This window comes from Chiloscyllium plagiosum, unplaced genomic scaffold (assembly GCF_037043375.1).
Source record: "Chiloscyllium plagiosum isolate Xiang-an unplaced genomic scaffold, Cpla_swu_hap1 HiC_scaffold_36, whole genome shotgun sequence".
Classification (NCBI taxonomy): domain Eukaryota; kingdom Metazoa; phylum Chordata; class Chondrichthyes; order Orectolobiformes; family Hemiscylliidae; genus Chiloscyllium; species Chiloscyllium plagiosum.
In genome coordinates this window covers 56,846,368-56,865,375 of record NW_028270174.1, presented here as the reverse complement: position 1 = coordinate 56,865,375, position 19,008 = coordinate 56,846,368, and the positions used below count along the sequence as shown (strand labels likewise).

General features: G+C 44.5%; 1 long non-coding RNA gene across 2 annotated transcripts; it reads left to right on the top strand.

Moving 5' to 3' along the window:
• Window positions 1-260: 260 nt before the first annotated feature.
• Window positions 261-18,702, top strand: LOC148139964 (uncharacterized). 2 transcript variants are annotated; one of them, XR_015753265.1, is made up of 4 exons: window positions 261-300; window positions 1,355-1,461; window positions 6,905-7,021; window positions 16,653-18,702. It is a non-coding gene; the product is annotated as an uncharacterized LOC148139964 (long non-coding RNA). The 2 variants fall into 2 exon arrangements; XR_015753266.1 differs by lacking the exon at window positions 261-300 and adding an exon at window positions 1,049-1,192.
• Window positions 18,703-19,008: the final 306 nt, after the last annotated feature.

Below are 19,008 nucleotides of genomic sequence, written 5' to 3'. Positions count from 1 at the left end.
AAGGGTATCTCAGAATACAGTGGGATATTGATCAGATGGGCCAATGGGCTGAGGAGTGGCAGATAGGATTTAATTTAGATAGATTAGGTTAGGATATCTGGTTGGCATCGACAGGTTGGACCGAAGAAGTGATTGATGTCAGCGGCGGACCAATGGAAAGGCAGGGGAGGAGCTGGAGGACCTGGCGGGGCAGTTGGTCCTCCGACCAATCAGTGAATGAGGGCGGGACTAGACTATACCACGTGATCATACTCGCGGTGGGCGCAGGTGTTCGGAGCGTGTGTGTGAGGAGGGCTGTCGGTAAGGAAAGACATAAACAGCAGGAAGCGGGAGGGAAATGGTGTTGGTATGGTCTGAGAGGTTTTACAATCATTTGGTACGCATCGGAAAATACAAATTTGAAACTTACAGTCCCGTTTTTGCAGCAAACGGGAATATGCCTCGTTGAGTAATCTGCCCGAGTGAGCGCCGCCATCTTTATTCGGGGCAATGATTCACTGGACACGTGCGCGGCCGCCAGCTTTGTAGGGGGCAAAGTTCAGAGGGATGTATGTGCAGTCTTCCCTGGTAAAAAGAGTCAGAGGGCAGGATTTACACAGAGCACATTCAAACCCAGAGAAATGTAGTTTTTTCTGGATTTGTTTCGTCATTCATTTAAATGATTTGGATGTGAACAGAGGCCGTATAGTTAGTACGTTTGCAGGTGACACCAAAATTGGAGGTATTGTGGACAATGAAGAAAGTTATCTCAGAGTACAGTGGGATATTGATCAGATGGACCAATGGGCTGAGGAGTGGCAGATAGGATTTAATTTAGATAGATTAGGTTAGGATATCTGGTTGGCATAGGTTGGACCGAAGAAGTCTGTTTCTGTGCTAGACATCTTTGACTGTGGGATTATAAAAGTGAACTCTGCTCTGGTTCACCTCTGCGTTCTCTGATGTCCACTTGTTCATTATCTAGCTTCCTCAGTCTCTCATGGGTGTATTTTTGCTCTGTATAGTATTTTACTATTACTTTCACCGCTGTTTTGTAAATGAATTGAAAAATGTAGAGCTGGAAAAACACAGCAGGCCAGGCAGCATCCGAGGAGCAGGAGAATCAACATTTCGGGCATAAGCCCTTCTTCACGAATGTAAATGAATTGTCCACTGCTGCCCGGCTCCTGACCATATGCTGTTCCATTATCAGGTTCTTTTTTTCCACAATACCTTTGACAGTCAAGAATTCTTTTTTCCAATAAGCGAGTGCATTTTCCTTCAATTTCTGACAGTCAAATTCTGCACAATTTTCATTCCCTGTAATTCATATTGCACTCCCTGAAACATCAACTGTGTATTTCTCCTTCCACAGAAAGCAGTGATCAATACCAAAGCCTTATTGCCTGTGGAGAGGGTGATGTTTGACTTCCTTGTACTGCTGCAGTTTGTGTGGTGAAGGTTCTCCCACAACGTGGTTGGGTAAGGGACATTACAGATTATTCACTCAGCGATATCGAAGAGCAGAAGATATCTGTACAAATCATCATGGTTTTAATTTCACAAAAATATTATTGAGGACTTTTGACATAGGCTACAGATGGAGAATATTGTGTCCAGTGACCAAAACCATCGCCAAATAAGCAGTTTTTCAAGAATGCCTTAAAGGAAGAAAGTAGATCTTAGAGGGTTAGAGTGGGGATTCCAGACCATGTTCCCTTGGAGTTTATAGAAACAGTCACACAGTTGAACTCAAAAATAAACACATCATTGAGAGTCTGAACTAAAATGAGTTATTGAGATATTGAAAAGGTGTGTGGTGCAGGGAGATAGGAATGCTTACAGCCAGGAATTAATTCAAAGGTGCGAAAGTAAATTGTTGTTGCTTATAAATCTTTTGATTGATCAGCAAGTTTTGGTACAAGTGAGCACTTCGGCAGTAGAGTTTTCAATATTCTTGAGATTATCGGGAGGGTGAATGTGGGATGCTGGCCAGGAGTGGGTTTAGATAATGAAATCTAGATTTAACAAAAGGAATGAATGAGAGTTTCAGCAAATGAGCTGAGACTGTGGTGAGGTCACGTGATATCACTGAAGTCGAAATAGTGGTCTTGGAGGGGGTCTGGCCTGTCATCCTCCCCTCAATCAGCTGTTTGTCAGTTTGTGAATCAAGTCTGTAACAAGCTCAGGAACTGAGTGACCCTGGCAGAACCCAAACTGGGCATCGCTGAGCAGGTTATTGCTGAGCAGGTGCTTGACAGCACTGTTGATGACACCTTCCATTACTTCACTGCTGAGCGAGTGTGGACTGATAGAGGGGAATTGGTTGGGTTGGATCTGCCCTGTGTTTTTGTGTTGGAACATCCCTGAGCAATGTTCCACAAAGTCAGTAGGTGCCAGTGCTGGAGCAGTACTTGCCTTGGTGGGCAGCAGGTTCTGGAGCACAGCCAACAGTATTATTGGCAGGGCCCATACCTTTACACTGCTTATCCATTTCTTGATCTGATTTGAAATGAGTTTTCAACCAAATCGATTCATATCTGTGATGTCAGGGACCAATGGAGAAGGCTCATCCACTTGGCACTGCTGGCTGAAACTCGCTGCTGATGCTGTGCTCTTATCTGTTGCATGAATGTGAGAGACCCGTCCATCGGTAAGGGTGGGGATATCTGTGATACTTCCTCCAGTGAGTTGTTTAATTGTCCATCACTACTATTGACTAGGTGTGGCAGAACTCAGATCTAATCTATTGGTTATGGGATCACTTAGTTCTATTTGGTGTTGCTTGTGCTGTTTGGCATGCAGGTTTGGTAGCTGCACCAGGTTGGCACCTCATTTTTAGGTATGCCTGGTACTGCTCCTGGCATGCCCTCCTGCATTCACCATTGAACCAGGGTTGATTCCCCTGGCTTGATGTTAATGGTTGAGTGGGGGATATCAGGCCATGAGATTTCAGATTGGGCTGGAGTACAGTTCTGCTGCTGTTGGCCCACAGTGAGGCGGAAGTTGCAGGGTCAAGAGGGCTGATTGTGTGGTTGTATTTGCTAGTGCATTGGTAGATGTAATGTGGTCCATCCAGTTTCATTCCTTTGTTGAGACTGTGCAGTGATTAATACAATGAGTGACTTGGTGGGCCACTGTCGGGTTCCTTTCCCTCAAGGCCATTGTCAATGGCAGAAAAACATCCCCCATGGTTCCATGGCAAACAGTAGATTCTTCATTCCAGTTATTTTTTTCTTGACTTCAGAGCCACCCTCAACCAATTTGGGATTCAAACCTGAACTTCAGTTATATATTTTAATATTCTTGATAAATGATAAATATGACAGGTTTGTTCACTTATTTTTAGAATCACTATCCCAGGTTGTGTTTATTGTTTTGGAAATAAATAAATGTCCATTATCCTGAATCCTCCATCCTCCCCTCCAACAACAAGAGTGAGGAGCACATGGAGTTTCTCTGAATAACATTGAGACAATCCGATCAGCTGCCTCTGCTTCTTCGTTCCCTCTCCACTAACCCACCGAGCCAAACTGCCTCACAAGGGTGCTCCTCATTTTAGTCCTAAACTTGCATTTCCTAGAGTCTTTTGTCAAGCCTTATTAGAGGTAATCTTGAACATTTACCCTAGTGTAGCTAAATCATGGACATTCCAAATCTCTGTCTCATCCTCCTGCTTGTCACCGCCCTCCCCCCCCCCCCCCCTTGCAATTCACAGACATTGTTCCATGAACTGTCTGTCTGTCTTTTCTCGTTATATCCTTCTCTCCTATTTTGCTAAAACCTAATATTTGACCTCACCATCATTGGAAAATCCTGCTCCATCTCCACTCTCCCTTTCCTTTCTGAATTCATTGTATTTGGTGTCCCTCCAGGATCTATCCTTGGTCCGTCCTGTTTCTCACCTACATACTGCCAGGAGGTAACGTCGCCCAAAAGCACTGTGTTAGGTTCCACACATACACTGACAATGTCCAGCTCTCCCTCCCCATCATCCGTCTCCATTCCTCCACTATTACTCAGTTATCAAACTGCTTACCACGCTTCGATTAGCTGCAATTCACTCCAATAAAACACTGTAATTGTTAAACCCATTGCCGTCAGTTGCTATTCCAAATTCATTTCCCTTACTGCTGTGTCCCTCCCTCTCACTGGGAAGTGTCTGAGGCAGAATTACATTCTTCACAATATTGCTTTCATATCTGACCCCAAGGTGACCTTCTGATCAGACATCTACACAATCACAAACACCAGGAATTCCAATCTCTAAAACGTTGCTTGTCTCCTTCTCACCCCAGCTCCATTGCTACTGAAACCCTAACCTCTGTCGGTTTTGCCTTTAACTTGACAAATCTGAAGCAGAACCCTTGATTCCGCGACTGACCCAGAATCTGGTTCAAGACTCACCCGTAATGGGACTCATCCTCTCCATATTTACCCTGTCAAACCTCGACAGAATCCTGTATGTTTCAAAGAGATCACCTCTCATTCTTCCAAAGTCCAGTGAGTAGATTCCCAACTTATTCAGCCTTTGCTTACAGGATAATCCCTTCAAAACAGGGATCATGCCAATGGATCTTCTCTGAAATGCTTCCAATAAACTGCTCTATTTCATTAACTAAATTGACCAAATCTGTTCACGTTACTCCAGTTGTGGTCTCACTCGCCATTTGTTTAGTTGCCCTAAGGTATATACTCCAAACTCTTATATTGCAAACTCTTTGAAATAAGGGACAGCATTCCATTCCCTTTCCTGATTCCATGTTGTAACTGTCTGCTAGCTTTCTGTGTTTCCTGCTCATTTTCCCCCAGTCCCTTTGTGGTGCAGCTTTCTACATTTATTCCAAGTTATACTCTATTTGCCAACTTGTTGCCCATGTTTCCTGTGAATATCTCTCTGTAGACTGTTTATAATCCCTTTGGAACTTTGCTGTTATGCCTTTTCTAGGAGATTTCCCCCCTCATTATTCGAAACATGTACTGTGAGCACTGAGCAGTGGGAAGCATGCGCAGTTGCTATATTTCAGGGATACTCTGTTTCATGACTGGGAGGAGCTTGCTGCCCATTGGTCAGAATGGAGACATCTTGCCCATCAAGCTGCATGAGCCTTTCACACCCCATGTCTTATTGAGGAGGCACAGCAGCAGAACAGAAGGAAAGAAAGGGAAGCAAATCCTGCTCTCCATATCTCATGAATCTTGGGACATTCTGTCCCATGTTCAGTCACATGAAGTCCAAGGTGGAAACTCATAGAAACCCACATAGATTTGCCCTTGTTGTGCCTGCTAACCTCCACCAGGGGTAATGTGTACAGTCATCCTAGGCCAGGAGGGGATTGTATGAGTTTCAAACTTGAACTGACAGTGACGGATTTTTTAAACTTGTATTACAGGCAGATATTCAGATGGTAATCTCAGTCATTGTAACGCCACACTCTGACAGAATTACTCCATTCATCAGGACCTGGATATTCATATTGTGTGAGAGTATTGTGTTCCAGATCAATACCATTTGCTGAATAAAAGTTCTCCTTTGAATCAAACCATCTTCTTAATAGATCTTCCCAAATCTTCAACATGTGTCCTGTAATTTTTGTATAATGAACTGATGGGTGTAAGGTTTAGTATTATAACGTGTAGCTTTTGAAAACCGCTTTGTCACAGCTCCCCAAATTTCCTTTGCTACAAGGAGAACAATCTCAGTTTTTCCAAACTGCTGATTCCCCAATATCTGTTTGCTCTCTATAAGGTACACATCAGGGTTGTGGTGGAACATTCTCCACTTGCCTGCATCAGTGCACCCCGCCCCCAACAATATTAAAGAAAGTGAGCATCCTCCAGGATAAAGCACTGTACCTGAGTGGTTTCCCATCCACCACCTTCAGTATTCCCTCTCCCCACCCCGAGGCACAGTGGCATCACTGTGAAAGATCAAGTCAGCATTGTCCTACCCGACCATATGACTGCTCTCTCATTAGAGAGAGATATCTGGTAGTGGTTAACCCGAATATTACCACAGCGCAGGCAAGGGGAGAGGTTGAAAAGGAGAGTCCAGTAATTGTGGATGGTTTTCTTGATGTGTATTAGCAACACACATGTCACATGAGTAATTAATGTTAAAAACGCCCCACAAATTCTGCAACTAAAATCCGCCATTCCTTGAACCATCCTGGTTAATCTCCTGTGCCCCCTCTCAGGGACACTGCCATTCTTCACAATGTGGTCACGATCTATGGTTCGCACAGACCCAGCTGCTCTGAACCCTGTGGGTGATAGCATTATGCAACAGTTGCACTAAACCTCACTGTCTGGAAGAGAGTGAGAGACAGAAATCCCGATGGCATTTAAAATCTATTTAGGAACACACTTGCAAGGCCAAGGCTGACAGGTCTATGGGCTCTGTACTGGAAAATGAGATTAAAATAGTTAGCTGGGAGATTTCTTTACAGCATAAACCCAATGGACCACAAAACCATTTTCTGTCATGTAGACCACAGACGCGTAATATAGGAATATTTCAAGCCACAATAGAAACCAGGTCAGAGAAGGTGATATTAGAATAGATGATACGTGATTGATTAATGTTTTTTGGAGGAAAATGTGACAGAGGTTAAGCAGGACATTGTGGAGCTCTGGATTCAGGAATCTGAAATAAAAATGGGTTATCCTGAAGGCTGGAATTAAAGAAAGGCACATCACAGAGATTTGTGAGGGTGGACATGATTAAAGATAGGGTACTGAGACTGGAGGAGATTAGAGATTGGTGGATGTTGCAGAGATTGAGATGTTTTTGATGCAGAGATAGCGATAGTTCTGAGGCTAGAGAGGAATTATAGAGATAAGGATGAGTTGTTAGCTTTCCCAACACTACCTCTTTACTGATAAATGATTGTTTCTCTGTCCTCATCTGCCATTGCCTCCATAGGCCTGCGACAATGAGAGTACACAGACAGTATGTTCCTGTTAAGGCCAAGGCTGGGAGGCGTCGAGAATGCTGCGAAATTGAGGCTCTGGTCAAGAAAATGAAGAAAGGATATGGCAGGTACAGACCACTGTGTTTTTGTGAATCCCTAGAGGACAATAAGTGCAGTAGGAGTATACTCGCGGGAAAGCAGGAGGCAAAAAAGGGGACATGAGATAGCTTTGGGAAATAGGTTTAAGGAGAATCCAAAGAGATTCTACAAATACACTGAAGACAAAAGAATAACTAGGCAGAGAATAGCGACCCTCCAAGATCAGCAAGACTGTCTATGGAACAGCAGGAGGTGGGAGAGATTCTGTAAGTATTTCATGTCAGTTTTTACTGAAAGGGGATATGGAAGTTAGAGAAGTTGGAGAAATAAATAGTGATAACTTGGCAAGTGTAAATATTACAGAGGAGGAGGTACTGGATGTGTTAAAATGCATAAAGGTGGATAGATCCCTGGAATCTGATCAGGTGTATCCCAGAACTTTGTGGGTAATTAGGGAAGCTTTTGCTGGGCCCCTCACTGCGATATTTGTATCATCGATCGCCACAGGTGAGGTGCTGGAAGACTGGTGCCATTATTTGAGAAAGGTGGTAAGGAAAAGCCAGGGAACTATAGACCGGTGAGCCTGAAGTCAGTGGCAGAGAAGTTGTTGGAAGGGATTCTCAGGAACAGGATTTACATGTCATTGGAAAAGCAAGAAATGATTAGGGAGAGTCAGCATGGCTTTGTGCATTGAAATCATTAACTTGGACTTGAGAAAGACACAAGGTTTCACATAACACACTGGTTAGCAGGTTCAACGCCATAGAATTCTAGCGGAACTAGCTGTTTGGATACGGAATTTGCTGGAAGGTCAAAGAGTCATAGATGGACAGCACAGAAACAGAGACCCGTCGGTCCAACCAGTATATGCTGATCAGATATCCCAATGCAATCTAGTCCCACCTGTCAGCACCCGGCCCATATCCTTCCTATTCATATACACATGAAGATGCCTTTTAAATGTTGCAATCGTAATGGCCTCCACCACTTCCTCTGGCAGCTCATTCCATACACGTACCACCCTCTGTATGAAAACTTTGCCTCTCACGTTTCTTTAAAGTCTTTCCCCTCATACCGTAAACCTATGCCCTCTAGTGCTGGTATCCTCCACGCCAGGGAAAAGACTTTGTCTATTTATCTTATCCATACACCTCATGTTTTTATATACATAGATAAGATCACCTCTCAGCCTCCGACGCTGCAGGGAAAACAGCCCCAGTCTATTCAACCTCTATTCAACCCCCAGCCTAGCTCAAATCCTCCAACCCTGGCAACGTTCTTGTAAATCTTTTCTGAACCCTTTCAAGTTTCACAACATCCTTCCAATAGGAGGGAGACCAGATTTGTACGCAGCGTTCCAAAAGTGGCCTACCCAATGTCCTATACAGTTGCAACATGATCTCATAACTCCTGTACTCAATACTTTGTCCGATAAAGGAAAGCATACCAAATGCCGCCTTCACTATCCTATCTACCTGCACTCCAAGGTCTCGTTGTTCAGTATCACTCCTCAGAACCTTACCATTAAGTGTATAAGTCCTGCTAAGATTTGCTTTCCCAAAATGCCACTCCTCAGCCCATTCACCCATCTGATCAAGATCCCATTTTACTCTGAGGTAATCATTTTCACTGTCCACTACATCTCCAGTTTTGGTGTCATCTCACTAACTATACCTCCTATGTTCACATCCAAGTCATGATATAAATGAAAGGTCGTGGATCCAGCAGTGATCATTGTAACACTCCACTAGTCACACTACTCAAGTCTGAAAAGCAACCCTCCATCACCACCCTCTGTCTTCTGCCTTTGAGCCAGTTCTGTACCCAAATGGTTAGTTCTCCCTGTATGCCATGAGCTCTAACCCTGCTGAGCAGTCAGTGTCAGAGTGAAGGGTGCTTTTTGGACTGGAAGCCTGTGATGAGCAATGTGCTGTCAGGCTGGGTGCTGTGACCACTGCTTTTTGCCATTTATGTAAATGATTTCTATGTGAATATAGGAGCTATGATGAGTAGGTTTACAATAGAGACCAAAATTGGAGGTGCAATGGACAGCAAAGTTACCTGAGAGTACAATGAGACTCCGATCAAATGGGCTGAGGAGTGGCAGATGAAGTTTAATTTAGATATATGTGAGGTTCTGCATTTTGGAAAAGCAAATTAGGGTGGGACTTATGCACTTAATGGGAATGTCCTGGGGAGTGTTGTTGAACAAAGACACCTTGGAGTGCAGTTTCATAGTTCCTTGAAAGTGGAATCGTAGATAGGCAGGGTAGTGGATAAAGTGTTTGGTGTACTTGCCTTTATTGGTCTGTTCATTGAGTACAGGAGTTGTGACGATATTTTGCGGCTGTACAGGACATTCATTCAGCCACTTCTGGAATTCTGCTTTCAGTCCTGGTCTCCCTGCTATTGGAATGATATTGTGAATCTTGAAAGGATTCAGAAAAGATGCTAAGATGTTGCCAGGGTTGAGGATTGAGCTATAGGGAGAGGCTGAATAGACTGAGGCTGTTTTCACTGGAGAATCGGATGCTGAGAGGTGACCATAGAGGTTGATAAAATCGTTAGGGGCATGGATAGGATAAACAGCCAGGGTCTTATTCCTATTTCGGTGAGTCCAAAACTAGAAAACACAGGTGTGAGGGAAAAGATTGAAAAGGATTATTAGGTGCAAAGTTTCAAGCTGAACGTGGTATGTGTATGGAATGAGCTGCCAGAGAAAGTGTGGAGGCTGGTACAGTTACAACATTTAAAAGGCATCTCATTGGATATGTGATTGGAAAAGTTTTAGAAGGCTATGGGCCAAGTGCTGGCATATGGGACGAGATTAATTTAGCATATCTGGTCGGCATGGACAAGTTGGACTGAAAGGTCTGTTTCTGTGCTGTACTTCTCTATGACTTTAATAAATTAAAATTAAGGTAGGTTTCTCTTTTATGGAGAGTTAGCAGAAGGTCAGACAATTCTCCTTGGAGCTGAGAAGGTTAAGCAATGATTTCGACCAGTAGTTGATTTGTTTCCAGGGTATTTCATTTACAGAGAGACAGAGTGAGAAATTTTTAACATCACAATTTTTAGTAAATATTTTCAGGTAACTGGCAAATAACGCAGAGGAAAAATGTGAAGATTATTTTACTCACTAAATTCTAAGCATCTGGAACAGTTTGAAAGACAGTTGGATGCAGATTCAGTAGTTATTGTCAAAACAAATTTGAAATTTAACTTTTTTTAAGTAAGGATTTGGGGGGCTATGTACAAATGGGAGGTGAGTTGGGATAGACTGGTACCATCTCCAGAGGGAGAGAGTACAGCCCCAATGGGCTGAATAACCCCCAGCCCCTGTGCTCTGTGATACTGACCAATTCACTGTGAATGATGAAGCTCATCACAGGGCAGAGCCGTAGAGATGTACAGCATGAAAATAATCCCTTTGGTTCAACTGGTCCATGCTGACCAGATATCCCAACCTAATCTAGACCCATTTGCCAACACTTGGCACATATCACTCTACACCCTTCCTATTCATATATCCATCCAGATGCCAAATGGTATAATTGTACCAACATCCTTCACTTCCTAACAGAAGATTCCATACACGCACCAACCTCAGTGGGAAAAGAAATGCCCCTCAAATCCATTTTAAATTCTTCCCCTCTCATCTTAAATCTATGCCCTCTCATTCTGGACTCCCCCACCCCAGGGAAACGACCTTGTCTATTTATCCTACCCATGCCCCACATGATTTTATAAACCTCTGAGGTCACCCCTCAGCCTTTGATGCACCTGGGAGGATCCCACCACTCAGGTCACAATGGGGCCTGGCTGATTGACACAGCTTCGGACCAATAGGAGAGTTGGCGTGGTCCTCCAGCCAATGGGAGTGAATGAGGGGTGGGTCCAGCAGGCCAACACATGACCATCAGCTTTGCAGGCGCAGTGTCACTGTGAGGGGGGACTGAATGTGAAGGAGTGGGAGAGACAGCAGATACTGGGAGAGAGATGGAGTTAGTGTGGACTGGGAAGGTTGATAAACACTAATTCAGGTCTAGCAGACTGAAAGATACTCTGAGTAAATTAGAACCAAAAGAACTGCGGATGCTGTAAATCACACACAACAACCAGAAGGTACTAGAAAAGCTCAGCTGATCTGGCAGCATCTGTGAAGAGAAATCGGTTCGCATTTTCGATCCAGCGACGCTTCCTCAGGAACTGATGTTACTGAGAAAGAAATGTTGGTTTTTATGCAGAAGGTAGGGGTTAAGGAGTAAATGATAGATGGTGATAGAGTCCAAAGAGAGAGATAAGATCAGTTGGACAAAGGAGTGGATAACGATCTGACTGGTGGAGGGTGAATAGCTGTTTATAGGGACTGTTAGTGGCTAACGATAGGTAATGTGTAATGGAAGGCTATGTAATAACAAGGCCTGGTATGTGGGGTAGGGGGCAAAGACACTAGGACGTGAGAGAATTCAGGACCTAAAGTTATTGAATTTGATGTTGAAGCCAGAAGGTTGCAGGGTCCCCGAGTGGGAGATGAGGTGTTGTTCTTCCAGCTTGTGTTAAAGTGTGGCGCAGGAAAAGCGCAACAGGTCAGGCAGCATCCAAGGAGCAGGGCAATTGACGTATTGGGCATGTTAGCACTTCATCATAAATGTGGGTGGTGGAATACGGCTGAGAGATAAATAGGGAGGGGTGTTTGGGGTTAGGGGAAGGGAGCTAGGGAGGCAATAGGTGGTTGTGGATGGAGGGTAGTGGTGAGAGAGTGGAATGGACAATTGGAAAGGAAGTGGACAGATGGGACTGTTTAAGAGGGTTGTGCCGAGTTGGAGGGTTGAATCTGAGATAAGTTGGGGGAGGGGAGATGAGGAAACCTTGATGCCGTGTGGTTGAAAGTTCCCAAGGTGTTCTTCCTCCAGGTGTCGGGTGGCTCGGATTTGGGGGTGGAGGACTTGCATGTCTTTGGCAGCGGGGGGGGTGGGGGGTAGCTGAAGTGGTCAGCCACAGGGCGGTGGGGCTCGTTGGTGCATGTGTCCCAGAAATGTTCCCTGAAATATTTCACAATTTGGCGTCCTGAAAGCAAAGGACACAATAGGTGAGGTGTTTGGGTGGGCAGGGAAATCTATGCTGGATGTGGGAGGATCCTGTGGTACCTTGGATGGAGTGAGGGGAAGGTGTGGGCACAGGTTTTCAACCTCTTGCAGTGGCAAGCGAAGGTACCTGGGGTGGAGGATGGGTTGGTGGGGACTGTGGATCGAACGTGGAAGTCACAGAGGGTATGGTCTCTGTGGAATGCTGAAAGGGGTGGGGAGGGAATAGCAGAGGTGTGATCATCTAAACACTTCTTCAAGGCTACAATGTTTCCTGCATCTGTCACCATTTCCGATGCTGCCAGGCCTGCTGAGGAGCTCCAGCACTTTCTGTTTTCTTTGTTGTAGAGTACTGAAAGGGGGGATTTGTAGTTGAGAAATTCAAATTGAACCACATGTTACTGGATCCGTGCCTATCTCAATATCATTGCACACCTTTCCATCCAGATGAAAAGGCCATTCTGTCCGTGGACGAATATTTCAAATGTCAGTGTGTCTGGAAAAATGTACTGAGACAGCGAAGTCCATGTTAGCGTGGGGACTGTGGGGAGAGATTTCATTGGTTTTTGAAAGTCTAAAAAATCATGGCACATTTCCCAGGAACAGTTAAGCCCCAGATTGGTTTTGTATGAGGCAATTTACCATGAAACCAGAAAGACAAAAGGATTCGTGCATCGTGGAAAAAGCTATGAAAATGGGATTGTTGTAATGGAGTGAATTATCGATCATGGATTGTAATCCATTGGTGTTGTCACGTCGGTTCCAGCACCGTGGGGAAACACTGGAAATGTGATGAGTGCAGTGTAGGTTTGACTTATTAAACTGGAAAAGGTACAGAAGGAATTTACAAGGATAATGCCAGGTCTCAGGGGTCTGAGTTACAGGGAGAGGTTGGACAAGCGAGGACCTTTTTGTTTAGAGCAAAGGAAACCGAGGGGGACTATTTTACAGAGGCATGGGTAAGGTGAATGCACTCAGTCTTTTTCTAAGGGAACTAAGGACTGGAGGGCATCAGTTTATGATTAGAGGAGAAAGAATAAAAGGGAAGCTGAGGGGCAACTGTTTTACACAGAGGGTGGTATGTGTATGGAATGAGCTGCCAGTGAAAGTGGTTGAGGTGCGTACATTAACAACATGTAAAAGGCATTTGGACAAATACATGGATAGCAAAGGGTCAGAAGCAGATGGACCAAGTGCAGGGAAATGGGGTTAGTGTGGATGGGCATTCTGATCAGCATGGGCCAGTTTGGGCCAAAGCGCCTGTCTCTGCTGTAGGATTCGACAACTCTAAGTATATTTGCGATTTCTCCCACTAAGTCTGTTGGTATCCTGGGACGTATTCCATCACGGCAATGAGACTTGTGTACATTTAGTTCCATTAACTTGCCCAGCTCTAACACTTTCGTGATAATGATTGTTTCTTGGTCCTCACCTTCCTCAGTTTCCTTATCAATTACTGGCATGTTCTTCGTATCCTCCACTGTGAAGACTGACTGCTGTGTAATCATATTCTTCAACCCTGCTGGAGAGGCATAACTAGGCACAGAACTCTGAGAGGTCTTCTTTGAATCTTTATTGATGAGACATGGCAGTTACCTGGATAGTGTACATGCAAAACGCCTTCAGGCAGCATCAGGTAACTCCCTGCCTGTCTGGTGTATGCTCCCATTCTTCTACCTTTTGTGCTTTGTGACTTTGAATACAGACTGTCTCTCAATATTATCTCCATGGCAACGGCAGTTCAAAAGTCTAGTTCAGTTCAGCACTTTGTGGTTAAACCACACACTCCTCCCCCCACGCCCCCGTGGATCCCTCAAGTATCTGATAGACTTTTCAGTTTCAGGGGGGCTTTCTATCGGGATTCTGATGTGGAAGAGCCGGTGTTGGAGCGGGGTGGACAAAGTTAAAAACCACACATCACCAGGTTATAGTCCAACAGATTTATTTGGCAATACAAGCTTTTGGGGTGTGCTGTGATTTTTAACTTGATCAGGATTGTCCCTATGGTAACAGTTAAGTGCTTCAACAATTACAGAGGCCATATGTTCCCCAAACAATAGGTTTCCCTCTAGCAGGGTAAACTGCTATTCTGTTCCTGGGGATAGCTACTCATCACGTTTTATCCCCAATTCCATCATGCTTTCTGTTGATCTTTGAAGTTTTTCCAATCTCCGAATTTCTCCTTGGTCTTTGCCAATTTGTATGCCTTCTATTTCAATTTGATAGACTACTTTATTTCCTTAGCCACCCATGGCATTTTGCTCCTTTTCCTACAGTCCTTCCTTTTCACTGATGTATACTTTTGCTGAGAAATTTGAAAAATTGCTTTGATATTTCTCCACTGTCTGTCAACTGTCCCACAGTAAAGTCTTTGCTTCCAGTCTGTATTAGCCAACTCCTGCCTCATCCTATTGTAGTCTCCTTTGTTTAAGCACAGTATGTTGGGATTGGATTTAATCTTCCCGCTTTCCATCTGTGTTCTAAATTCAACCAGACTTATCACAAGTCTTTTTATCAGATTGGATGGGAGGCAATGTTTCCTGGGTGTTTTGGGCTTCATTGTCAGAGATCTTGGCTTTGTAATGAAATTTAGATTAGATTAGATTATTTACAGTGTGGAAACAGGCCCTTCGGCCCAACAAGTCCACACTGGCCCGCCGAAGCGTAACCCACCCATTCCCGTACATTTACCCCTTTACCTAACAATACGGGCAATTTAGCATGGCCAATTCACCTGACGTGCACATCTTTGGACTGTGGGAGGAAACCGGAGCAAACCCACGCAGACACGGGGAGAACGTGCAAACTCCAGTCAGTCGCCTGAGTCGGGAATTGAACCCGGGTCTCTGGCGCTGTGAGGCAGCAGTGCTAACCACTGTGCCACCCACATCTATAAGATAGATATTCACAACAGAGTATTCTGGACACTGTGAATGTCCTACACATTCTAAAACCATAAATCACTGTCTCCCCTCAGTTTAAAAAAGCAAAATCATTATCTCCTGCACGCTTCCTCACTATCTAAGTTTGGGACGCTAATCCACCTGACTATCCTGCATTTTCCAGAAATCTCCTTTGGTGAAATTGGTGATTTTTGGATTCAGCTTTCCAGTTATTACCGTAAGAAGATAAGCACTGGGCGCAGGAGAGGCAATGCAGCCCTTCGAACCAGATCCACCATTTAATACCATGATGACTCAGCTCACCTCGGTCTCAGCTGGATTTTCCCACCTGCTGTCTCTCACCCTTCAACTCATTGCAAATTAAACATCTGTATCTCTTCATTAAATTTGCTCATTGTCCTGGCATCCACTGCATTTTGAGTAGGAAATTCCACAGATTCAGAACACATTGAGATAGATACATTCTTCTTCATGAGAATAGAATAAAGTCTCTCTAGTGCAAAAACAGGGTATTCATCCATCGATTCCGCACCAACCCTAAAATGAGCATCCCATTCAGACCCTCCCATTCCCTGTAACCCTGCGTTTCCTGTTGCCAATTACCTAACTGGCTCATGCATGCACCCTGTGGGCAATTTGGCATAACCAAGCCACCTAACCTGCACATCTTTGGACTGTGGGAGGAAACTGGAGCACCGAACAAAACCATGCAGACATGGGGAGAATGTGTAAACTCCACACAGTTGCCTAACGCTGGAATCAAACCTTGGTCCCTGACGCTGTGAGGCAGCAGTGCTAGCCACTGAGCAACCTCTGCTTAAAATCTGCTGACCATTATTAACCTCCCCACCCTGAAATTGGCTGAATGTATATTCCTTACATCAGAAATCGGGGTGTCTAAGCGGATGTCTCAGTAAATCCCAGTGACAGCCCACATGTCCTGTGTGTCTGAATAGATATCCTATACACAATACCCTCCAGCCCACACTTTCTTTCATTTTCCAGGGACAGGTCTCCAGGGGCTTCATGGGGACTACAACTCCCACAATCCCTGAGGCAGGAACCACACGTGTGTGGGGAAACCCAGCACTGTACATGTACAGAATGTGGGAGGGTTTTGGAGCATGTTCTTTGGGGTAACTAGCGGAAAGCATTTCACACTGTGATTGGCTGGAGAAGGGACGCATCTGCTTGTAGTATTGATCTGTTGGGGGGGGTCAAAGTGTCACTATGCCCAGATGGGACCAAGTTCCATTCGCAACTTGTCATAACACTGGGAATTGACTAATGGGAAACAAGGAAGGATCTGACCCATTCTCCCAGACTGAAGGTTCCTCTTCTGTCCAGGATCTGCCACCTCCCTGTCTGTTTCCTTTTGTCTCATTCTGCTGTTACATTATTGACTTGCAGCAACTGAAGGGAAAGGAAGTGAACCCAGAAAGGGTGCAGAGTCGAACCAGGAACGGGAAGTGGTGGCATGGATCTGTTTATCAGGCACTCCCGTGAGAATGGGGAGGATGTACATTAGGGGGTAGCAGAGTCAGAATGGTGGGAGAGTGTAGGTGGGCTGCAGGGTTACAGTTTTGGGGGAAGAAAGGGGAAAAAGATATTCCAGAGAAACGAGAATTGTCTGTTCTGAATTTCTAATCTGTACATATTCCTTTATACAGGTTGCCAGATGGTGAAGATTTGCAGACTGACATCTCAAAATCATGTGCAGATTGTGATAAAGTTAACCAGCATTTGAAGAACCAAAGATAGAGAATCACTCGGCCAAAATCCTGCAACACTCTCCTCACGGCATTGTCGGTTTATCTGCGCCAAATGGACTGTGAATGGTACAAGACAGCAGCTCACTACCATCTTCTCAAGGGTAACGAGAGATGGGGAATAAATGCTGGCTGAGCCAGTGATGCCCATATCCTGGAAACGGTTTCGATCTCTAGTTGCTGAAATCCAGTTGATGTTACTGCAGGATGAAGAGGGACGCTAAGTGCATCCTCCAGGAGGCAGCACCATCACATTACCCCTGCCTACACCCACACAGTAACACAACAACGCCACTGGAACAAAAGGCAGTGAAACCAAAGCAGGACTTAGATATAGTTCTTTGAGGTAAAGTCATGAAAGGGGATTGGAACACAGCAGGAACAGGAGACTGAGCTGGATGGTCAGCTGTTACCCCTTGAATGGTGGAGCAGGATTGAAAGGCCGAATGGTCTCCTCCTGCTGCTATCTCCCAGGTATGTATATCGCCATGGAGCCCGGGTAGGAAGAAGTGGGCAGGGATTCTCCAGGAGATTGCACCTCTACATCAGTTTTCAGTGAAGGATGGTTTGATGGATTTTATTTAACATTTGTCTTTAACACAATGTTTGTGAATTTGGTTTTAAAGTATTGTAGCTATTTATTCCACAATAAATAAAACTAAAAGAAAAGAAATGAAACTATCTGAATATAACAGTTTTTTAAAAATTCAAACGCCCTGTCAAACAAAATCCTGTCTATTCCCGGACACCATCACTTTCCAGTTACTCAAACTCCAGGGAAATATTCCCTCCCTGTCTGAACCTTTGGTTTGGTTTAACTGCTTTTCAGTTCTCCTTCTGTGACCTGTGAAGTGTACTTTTTCCCCCCATTTCTCCTATCCAGAAGTGTTATCTCAAACAGCTGAGCAACCTTCCCACGTTCATCATTACGCCATTTTGGGTTTTGTTAATATATAATCACTAGCAGTAAATCACCCGTGTAACCAATTGAATATTTACAAACAAAGTCCATTACGGGCAAAGCAAACCATTACAAATGACAGAGTGGGAAGGGACCAAATCAAAGTAGAGTTAGGGGTGAGGGGGCAGCAGTGGAGATAAAGCACTCTATCCCCTGCGATGCCCACCTCTATCTAAAGGTATCGAGAGCATTGATACATACCACATGCTCCTTCTCCAAGGACACCCTGCTTTATCCTCAATCATAGAATAGAATCCCAACAGTGTGGCATGAGAGAATTGGCCCATCAAACCCCACCAACCTTCCAAAGAGCATCCCATCTGGAGCACTCCATCCCTGTAACACTGCATTTCCCATGGCTGATCCACCGAATCTGCACAATCCTGGACACTGTGGACAATTTCGCACAAATGACCCACCTAACCCACAAATATTTGAACTGTGGGAGGAAACCAGAGCACCTGGAGGGGGCCCACACAATCATAGGGGAATGTGCAAACTCCACACTGGCTGTTGACCAAGGCTGGACTCCAATTTAAATCAAAACAGATGATCCCTGTGCATTGTCACATTGCTGTTTATTGGAGACTTATTGCCCAGAGAGCCATCCTGAGATTCAGAAAGAGACAATATAAATTCAGTCAACTCCTGCCGAGTGAATGTGATTAACAACAACATCAATACTCCAACAGTGCCATCAGACCTCGTACCTACTCTTATCATTTACGATTTTTAACCCATGGGAAGTTTGTTACCAGCTTCGATGACAGCCATAATGCTCTGACCACTTTGACGGAGCCAGTGCAAGGCAGTTCTAATAGTTATCAATAGATTGAATTTAAACAGGATGCCCCACAACAGGAAGTGCTCTGACACTCAATGCCTGTAAGTCAAGGTCATTTCCCTAAAGCCACTCACGTCTGGCAATACCATTGAAGATATTTTATACAGTAAGCTTTCAGTCTCAATTGTCAGCTCCAGTCCATGAAGCAGCCAGTAACATGCACCAGTGAATTGAATTCTAACAGCAGTATTTCCCTGGCAGGAAAGATTGAGGAGCTTGAAGCTGTCTTCTCTGGAGTATCTAAACATGAAACACTTCAAATGAACAAAAATCTTCAAGAGCTCGAGAGGATAGATACAGGAAGGATGTGCTCCCTGGCTGGTGTGCCTGGAATAAAAGAAGCACTAACTACGGTATCTTTACCCAGCATTCCCTTTAGCTGCATAAATGTTTAAGATTTATTTGCTGCTCTAATTCCACTCTCTTGATCATTCCCATTTTTAACTGCTGTA